At 38.1% G+C, this 9776-nt stretch overlaps 1 non-coding gene across 1 annotated transcript; it reads left to right on the forward strand.

Annotated features, from left to right (window-relative positions):
• The first annotated feature begins 7133 nt into the window (after positions 1-7133).
• On the forward strand, positions 7134-7240 carry LOC111913197 (small nucleolar RNA R71). Its single transcript, XR_002857461.1, has one exon. It is a non-coding gene; the product is annotated as a small nucleolar RNA R71 (small nucleolar RNA).
• The last annotated feature ends 2536 nt before the right edge of the window (positions 7241-9776 follow it).

Genomic DNA, 9776 nt, shown 5'->3' on the forward strand with positions numbered 1-9776 from the left:
ACTCGGCGAGTCGGATGAACTGCGCGAGTTAGTCGACGGGTCGAGCGAAATTCGACCATAAAAACTCGAATTTTTTTTCAAGGGTTTTGTCCATGGACGTTCCTAAGATGTATTAGAGCAAGAATAAACATCAAAAACAACACAATTAATACAAAATCAAAACCCTAAAAATTCACTAAACTTCAAAATCGGGTATTCTTTGAAATTGACACCTTAGAACATCTAAAAATCATGGCTTTAATAGAATTATGGAAGAAATTAAGTACCTTTGTTGATAGAATTTGAGAATTTTGAAGAAAAAGTGAAGAACTTGATGAGTGCTTGAGAGAGAAAGCAAGAGGGGCGCACGACGAGTATGGAGGAAATATGATCTCATTAGGGTAAAAACCCTAGTTTTACCAGATGTAAAGATTATTTTTAATTAATTTTTTTCTGTAAATAAAATTGAATCGTCGAGTCAGGGTCAGACTCGGCGAGTCTGGTCACGAATTAAGACTCATCTGGAATCTGAATAGACTCGTCGAGTCAGGGTCAGACTCGGCGAGTCACTTGCAAACAATTCAAAAATTATATCATTTTGTCATTCATAAAAAAAATTCATTGCACCCCACACTCAACCCATACGCACTTTCAAGCAGTCATGTTTGATAATTTAGAAGATGAAAATAAAATCCTAAAAACGAAAATAAAAAAAAAAAAACTAAAATAAGAAAGATAAAAGAAAGCGAACTCTAATAACGGGTTGCCTCCCGCCAAGCTCTTCTTTTTAATGAGTCGTTAGCTAGACTCCTTCCCATCTACGTTTCTTCATTTTCCTGCATCGGGAATGCACACCTAATCTTTTGCGGTTTATACTTTCTCTTGTAAGCGTGTATCTTCTTCTTGTATGCCTGTCTCAATTCTTCTCTGTTTTTCCTTGTAGCATCATCTTCAGCTGCATGAATTTCCCTTTTTCTCACCTTCTTCTTCTTTACCCCATTCTCTTGCACCCTCTTTTGCACTCCTCCTTTTTTAAACTTCATTACTTCATAGTTGGTGAAAACTCGGGCTCAAGGTTGTGACTCAATGAATGGGTTATCAGCATCATCTTTCCTAACTTTTGCATTTTCCTTTTCTCCAAAGCTTACCTCCTCCTCAAGTGGAATGTCTTCATCTTCTTGTATTATTGTATCGAGGCACGCTACTTGAATGTGTTGAAAATCACCACATGCTTTAATAATTCCGCCTTCTGCTGCTTGATCTTCTAAAGAATTAGGGAAAATCTTCATGTCCAGAACATGTAGGGAGCTGGTAACAAGCAGATCAAGATCATCCAAGTTGTTGAGATTTTCGAATGGACTCGTCGAGTCTGTGAAAGCGACTCGGCGAGTCGGAGTGTATTCCTCACATCCCACTGTGTTTTCTGAATCGGTTCCTTTCAGCAGCTTCTCTATCTCCTCCAAGTCTTTGTCAACATCATCATTTCCTCCAGAAGATAGCAAAAACTTACTTGGATCTTCGTCTTGCAAGAGTGCAAGTTCTTTTTGTAGTATTTTATCATCCAAATCAATGAAGGAAACTTCTTCTTTTCTTCCTTCTTCTTGCTTAATCTCTGGTAGAGCTTTAAACACTGCTGACTCATCTCCTACCCTCAATGTTAGTGTGGACTCGCATACATCTATCAATGCGCATGCGGTATTCAAAAATGATCTCCCCAAAATAATTGGAATTTCGGGGTCTTCATCCATATCAAGTACTACAAAGTCCACGGGGAATATAAATTTATCCACCTTAATGAGGAGATCTTCACAAACACCTCTTGGACGAATAATCGTCTTATCCGCTAAATGGATCTTCATATTCACATGCCTTGGCTCCGGTAAATTCAGCTTCTTGAAGAAAGAAAAAGGCATTAAGTTAATACTTGCACCCGAATCGGTCAACGCTTGAGTAGCAAGTATATTTCCAAATTGACAAGGAATTGTGATGCTTCCCGGATCTCCCTTCTTTTCTAGTAGCTAACTCATTACTATCTCCGCGACTTCAGCCAAATCTTTTCTAGCAGCAACGAGACCCTTTAGCAAGTTCAAATATTTGGGTGTTTGAAGCATTGTTTCCACAAATGGGACGTTGACTTGAAAGGATTTGACATGTTCCATGAAAGCTCTGTATGCTTTAACCTTGTCATCAGGTACGGCTCTGATTGGGAAGGGAAGAAGAGGGTTGTAAGGCTTTAAGGAAACAACAGATTTGTCATCAGGGCCTGTACTCGTCGAATCCATTAGAGGGACTCGGCGAGTCTGGTCGGGTTTAGCTGAACTCGACTCTTCTGTCTTTTCTGCATGCACCTTAGTTGAGACCTTCTGTTCAGGGGTCATAGGAGTGAAAATTTCTCCATAGCTGGAGGTTATAGCATTCACACTCTCCATTCTCGGATTATTCTCGGTTTTACTTGGAAGTTCACCCGGTCTTCTCTCATTCACTTGATGTGCAAGTTGTCCTAGCTGTTTCTCAATGTTGAGAATAAATGCTTGCTGATTCCTTAGTATAGTTCTGGTCTCTTGTATTGCAACATCACAATCATTGTGTCTTTTCTCGGACGCGGCTATTGATATGAGCATATTTAGTAATATAATTCATGCATTATCTTAATACTTTATGTTGTTTTTGTCTCATTTAATAAACCAAAGGTGCTTAATTAGCTTAAATATTTCATTTTCAGTAACAATTACATGCTCGGATGGAAAAGGAAGTGGAACTAGCAATTGGAAGCTTGGATCTTGGATTTTGAAGAAAGAAGGATGTTGCTGGACAGCTTGACCCCTCGTCAGTGTTTTGGAAATATCTCATGAACCGTAACTCCGATTGATGAGATTCAAAATGTTCTGAAAAGTAGACACAATTTCGGATGACTTTAGTGTTTTGAGAAAATGCTGATTTGAAACGTACTCGGCGAGTAGGGTCGATTACTCGCCGAGTTGGTCAGAAGTTTCGCGATTCTGGACGCGCTGACTTGCCGTACACGGGTTTTAAGTGATGTACTCGCCGAGTAGGTCACTGGACTCGCCGAGTAGACTCTGTTTTGTGAAAATCTATATAAAGAGACTTTTAGATCGATACCATAGGATGGAGAGAAACCCTAGGAGGCTGAGAAACGATTGGAAGTGCTGCTAGATCGTGAGGAACTGAAGAATCAACCCTACATTCGATTGTGAAGAGAATCAAGACAATTTTGGTTTATTCTTAGTATCTTTTTGATTTGAATCATGTTTACATACTTTGATTTCGTTTTTGAGTTTATGTTTACTGCAATCATGAGCTAAAAACTTATTCTTCTGTTAGGGTAGACAATTTTGTGAACATGGATTGATTATTTGATTAGGATTAATTTTAATTGGTGATTATGTTTTATTAAGCTTGTTAAAGAACCTTATGTGTTAACAATAACTATTCTTCTGTTAATAAATCAGTAATTAAGTTGTATGAACGTCTCTTAGTTGCTAATTTCATATGATTTACGTGACCACATAGTTGTATGTCTAGGAATAACGAATGTGAAACTAGAATTAACTTGAAGATAGGTAAGTTAATGTGTGAGCTTGTGTGATACACCATCAACAAGAGGTTAATTGAATCACCAATTTTGATTAACTATTACAAGTCTTACTTAACCCGAATCAATAATCTAGGAAACCCGTTAATTTAGACAACCGGCCATTGCTTGAGTTAATTTGTTTTCTAAGAATTAGGAATAGCGAACGTGAACCTAATTATCTTAATCGGTAGCCAATGAAGAATTAATCCGATACATTAAAATCATCCATGGGAACAAATGAGTCGTACCTAAACAGAAGTCCTCTTTACTATTGAGTTTAGTTGGTAATTAATTGTTTTAGTTGCTAGTTAGTTAATTTGTGTGTTGGTTATTCTAATTAAGTTTCTAGTCTTGTAAAACTAGAGAAAACCCCCTTTTTGTTATTTGTTTTATTTAGATAATATTAGCATTTATTTTAATTGTTTACCGTTCCCTGTGTTCGATACCCTACTTGCTTGAACTATATTACTAATCGATAGGTACACTGCCTTTCGTGTGTTTATTTTGTGTCTAAGTTAGTAGGATTAAAACTAGTTGGTTTTACACACATCAAGTTTTTGGCGCCGTTGTCGGGGAAAGGTTTTAAATAGTTAATTTTATTTGCTTATTGTTATCATTTTTATTTTATTGATTTTTTTATATAGTTTAATTTTTATTTTTATTTTTTTATTTCATTATGTATTTTCCAAATCTCGATGCTTTTGATGCTTTTCTTGAGGAAGTAGTACAGGAAATTGAGCAAAGAGATGAGGAGTATGACTCAGATGAAGATTTGAAGAAATTTGGAAGATGGTTAGAAAACATCTTGCCCAACACAAAAGGGACATCTGAGTTACAAGATGAACAATTTAATCCAGAAAGAGATTTGGAGGAGCTGGAAAGGTTGCTAGCAGAGAGGTCGGACGAAGAACAAGAACAAGCTGAATTGCAGGAACCAAGTTGTGGTTTGACCATTACCACGACATGGTCCCATGTAATTCCGGTTTGTGTTTCGAAGCATGGGGTGACGACTCCAACTTTGGAGAATGTTCTGATGCACGATCCATTTTTGATTAGTATCCAACCGGTTCCAACCCTTATCAAGATTCTTGGGTTATATGAATTGAAGCTCGATTGGCCAATTTTTGAAGCAAATAGCCAAATTTTACAAATTGGTCCACCAAAGAAGATATTCAATGCAACGGATGGATTGGCCTTGAGTTCATTGGAAGTTTATTAAGTTGAGAGTCCAGCTAAAGACTCGCACAAAAAGAAGCGCTTGCGGGAGGCAACCCGTCATTAGAGTTTTCTTTTCTTTTTCTTTCTAAACTTCTAGTTTATTAGGGTAATTTAGGAATTTATTTTTGATGTTTGTTTTTCCTTTTTCTATTACTTGTGTGTTGCTTTGATCTTTTCAGTTGAGTGTAAGGATTGCATGCGAGAGGCTAGAGTCAAGGCTGACGAAGCGAGAAATCGAGTCTAGGCGAGAGAGGAAACGAAGTTTTGAGTCAAGCTATGAGTCCAATTGATAGAAGGGTTATAGGGTGTTTATTTGCTGAAGAAAAATGAGGGAAATTATTCGTTTATATAACCCCCATGCATCAGAAACGGACTTGGGCAGAATAAAATTTTTGTCACACAGCGGTCTACTCGCCGAGTCCATGTGAAAATTCATGATTCTTCTGCCATTTACGCTTCAACTCAGCGAGTGCACTTACCTACTCGACGAGTCCCAGTATAAAAACTCGACTTCTGCCAGTATTACGCTACAAATCGGCGAGCCACCCTACAGACTCGACGACTTGATCCTTATTTTGTCTCTCAAGCTGATGATTTGATACGACAATTGGCTACACCTTTGAAGAACATTTTCCGAGCGTTTCCGAGAGTTTTTTTCGTCTACATTTAGAGCTATACCACACGATACTTGACACCCAAGGCATGGAAGAGTTGTTCCCATGTCTAAAGTTAATTGAAGATGGAGCTAAATTAAAGATGATCAGCCTCGCCACTGCTATCCCAGGGGAGTTTGTTCCAATTCACTCTTTACTTTAGTATTTTTCTTTATCATGCATAGGATGCAATGGGGACATTGCATGAATTAAGTGTGGGGTAGGGGGTTGGTCATATTAGTTGAATTAGAATCTTAGGGGGTTGGTCATATTAGTTGAATTAGAATCCTATTTTAGGTATAATTTTAAAATTTTGCATACCAAAAATGTTGCTTAGGACTTAATTTAGAAAATTTTGGTAAAAGTACTTAGGATTCCATGCTAGTATTATGTTGATGATTGCATGAAAACCCAAATGTTTAGTTGAGCCTATATACGTTCTAGTGCATTTGTGGCTTCCTTATTCTAGTGAAATCATGGAACAAAAACACGAACTCACTTAGTTTGAAGGATGCAATATGTTTAGCATCGTGTACCAGAAATGTATCCAGGAAAATTATTATCGTTAACCAATAAAGGTTGAAGTTGAGCGCCCCTGCTTAAGCATGTAGGATTTTGATGAAAAAAAAGAGAGGTACATGTAAAAAAAAAAGAGAGAATTACAAGAAAAGTTTGAAGAATTTTTGGAGCATCAAAGTTAAGTATGAAATTAGAAGATCGAAAATTCCGAAGATTCAAAAAGTTGAAGATACCAAAAATCAAACAACAAGGTGGTGAATTCAAAAAAATTAAAGATCTAATGTCAAAGAAGTGAAGAATTCCAAAGAGCTCCAATGTGGTATCATAAATTGTAATTGTCTAGATTATGTATGCTTGGGTTGCTCAACCAAAAATACCTTGAGGTTAGGAGATTTTCTGAGGATGGATCCGGAGGGATGCATAAAATGAGCATTGTTCGGAAAAAGTGGGCGAATGTTTATGAGGATTGTGAGTATTTGGAGTATGGGGGGTTATTAGGAAAATTTTAGACACAAATGCATGCGTTGCGGTCTTGGCATAATGGATGGGTTCGATTGGAGTTGTCTTATGTAATATTAGTGTACTAAAATTCAGTTTTGCTTGGGGGCAAGCAAAAGTCAGCTATGAATCTTGTGAACATTTCTTCTAATTCGGCTCTCTTTTCCACAACCGGTTCTTCCTTTTGATAGAAACCCCTCTCTTTCTGTTTGTATTTCTCCTCCTTTGCCTCTTTGTACTCTTCATACGGGAGCCATTCCTTCTTGGGTTTCCACCAATTCTTGTCGTATCTGTCGCCGCTTGAGTAGAACACTTGCCCCTTCTTGTTTCCATTTTCATCCAAGTCACAATCCTTCATGAGATGAGGTCCTATACAGTTCTCGCATCCAACTCGAATAGCATGGATTATTTGATCCATTTTTGTCATCCTTCTATCTAAATTATCGAGCTTAGCCATCATCGCTGCCATGCCATCATTGGCCGAGTTCACTACCCCCCGACTTACTTCATTTCTTGGGTTGTGGTATTCTCTAGAATGTTTAGAGAATTCTTCAATTAATTCCTTGATTACCGGGGGTGCCTTCTTCGTTAGCGAGCCTTGCGAGTCGAGCAATTGCCTTGTGGTAACATTGACTCCATCATAGAAGATGGAGACTTCTTGTTGACTATTATGGTCATGGTGTGGGCAATATCTGAGAAGACCTTTGTACCTCTCCCACGCCTCATAAAGGGACTCTCCAGGTTGATGCTCGAAGTTGGCAATGGCTTTCTTCAACTTGGCTATTTTAGAAGGCGGGCAAAAATGGTCTGTGAATTCCTCTTTCATCTTAGCCCATGTGGTGACCGACCCGGGGGGAAGTGACTTGAGCCAATCCTTTGCAGCACCCTTGAATGTGACTGGAAGCATACGAAGTAGTTGGGTTTCGCGTGGCACATTTGGTACATTGAAGTAGTCAGCCACATCATTTACTTCATCCAGGTGCTTTTAAGCATCTTCGTGGTCTTTTCCATAGAAGGTAATCTCCTTGAGTTGAGCGAGTATGTGGCCCTTTAGCTCGAAAGTAGCAGTAGCGGGAATTGCGGGTTGCACAAGTCCCGAGCCAGTATCGTCACGCATCCTCTTCTTCCATTCCCCCATGGGGACTTCATCAATATTAGCCATAGTGATAGCTAAATCGTCCTCAAAATCGGATTCGTGCTCGTATGTAGGTTCTTCTTCTTCCTCAGTCTCGTACTCGGTGTCTTCTTTAATCGGGTCTTCGATTGCTACAGAGGCGTCGGATGCTCCTGATGTACTGCTCTTCTTCTTTCTAAAAAAGGACTTGAGGTTCTTTAGTGGCGAATTCTTTGAAGAAACGGATTCTCCAACGGATTTTCCTTTGTTCCTCCTTAGTGCAGATTCCGGGTCTTCGAGAGGAGGGACCAGAGGTGTATCAGATCCTCGGGTCATGAAACAACTGCAAATAAAATAAGAGAAACGCATAAAAAGAACAAAAATAAAATAAAAATTAAAACTGTGAACAGCGATGGACTCGTCGAGTTGCTTCGAGTGCACTCGACGAGTTCAAGGCAAAAACAGAAAAAATTATAATTACTTATTAAAATGGATATTTATTAAAACCTATACTAACTACTAAATTACCTAAGAATTAACTTTGAGTAAGATAAATCCCACACAAAGGATCGATAAAAATAGAAATTAGTGCTAATTTAGAACTGTTCCCCGGCAACAGCGCCAAAAACTTGATGTGTGTGAAATGCATCGGTTATATTCCTACTTTTAGTTGATAAATTAAGCACACAAAGGCAGTGGACCTATCAATTGTGGTACAGCTAAATAAGTAGGGTATCGAACACAGGGAACGGTAAATTAAAACTTAATACTAATTTTATCTAAATTAAATAATAAGTAGGGGTTTTCTCTAGTTTTACAAGACTAGAAACTTACTAACTATCACTTAAACTAAAAACTAGAAAAGCAAAGATTTAACTAAATTCAATAACGAGAAGAACTTATGTTTAGTTCAACTCAATTGATCCTATGGTTGATATTATGGTAATAGTGCAATGGATTAATTCTTTTATTGGCTACCGATTCAAGTGATTAGCTTCGCGTTCGCTGCACTAATCCTTAGAGAACAAACTAACTCAAACAGTGATCGGTTGTCTAATTTAATTTAATTCACTAGATTATTTATTCGGGTTAATTTAGACTTGTAATAGCTAACTAATTTGGTCCTTTAGTTAACCTCTTGCTGATGGTCATCAAACAAGCTCACACATGAATTTACCTAATTTTCTATTAATTCTAGTTTCGCGTTCGTTATTCCTAGACATATGATAAAGTGGTCACATAAACATATGAGGTTGACAATTATAAGATGTTCATACTATTTAATTATCTTCCTATCAATAGAAAAATAGTTATCATTCACACACAAGGTTCTTTAACAAGCTAAAATCAACATAATCACCAATATTAAATTAATCCTACCAATAATCAAACCATAGTCTCAATTTTGTATCCCCAAACAGAAGTTTAAGAGTTTTAGCTCATGATTGAGGTAATTAACAGCAATAAAACGAATTCTAATTGTCTAACCATGATTGAAAACAATAGATTAAGTAGAATGATGAGAATTTGCCTCAATTCTTCTTCGGAATTGAATTCTAGGTTGTATCTTTGTTCTTCAGATCTCTCCTGGCTCTGATTCGCAGCTTGCTTCTCCCCAAGGGTTCCAGAATACCTTAGGTCGATCTGGACAGCTGTTTCTATAGATTTGAACCGACTCGCCGAGTCCAAGACCGACTCGTCGAGTCCACCTCTTAATTCCCGTACACAGTAAGCCACAGAGTCTTTATCTTCTCGAATCTTCGATGCTACTCGCCGAGTAGTCGACCCTACACGCCGAGTCCCTTGTATTTTAAACCTTTTTCTTCTTTGTTCAACTCCCGAGCTCCCAACTGCTTCTCCTGCTTCCTTTTGCTCCCGAGCTTCGCTTTTGGATTGAAAACACAATTCAAACACTTTTAAACATCTTTTGTCCATGATATGCAATAAATTAGCTAATAAATGATAAAAATCTATACTTATTATGAGGCTAAATATGCAAATATCAGACATCAACCCAAAAATAGAAATATGATGGCCCAACAAGACCCTAGACTCCTAATGTCCAAACATGGGCCTAAAACCGAGAAGCCCAAAATCCGAAGCCTACTTGCTGAGTACACGGGGCATACTCAGCTCGTACGCTTAGCGTACACTCTCTGGGGCTAATACGTGTAGCGTACCAACTTGGTACGCCCAACAT

This window comes from Lactuca sativa, chromosome 5, assembly GCF_002870075.4.
Source record: "Lactuca sativa cultivar Salinas chromosome 5, Lsat_Salinas_v11, whole genome shotgun sequence".
NCBI lineage: Eukaryota > Viridiplantae > Streptophyta > Magnoliopsida > Asterales > Asteraceae > Lactuca > Lactuca sativa.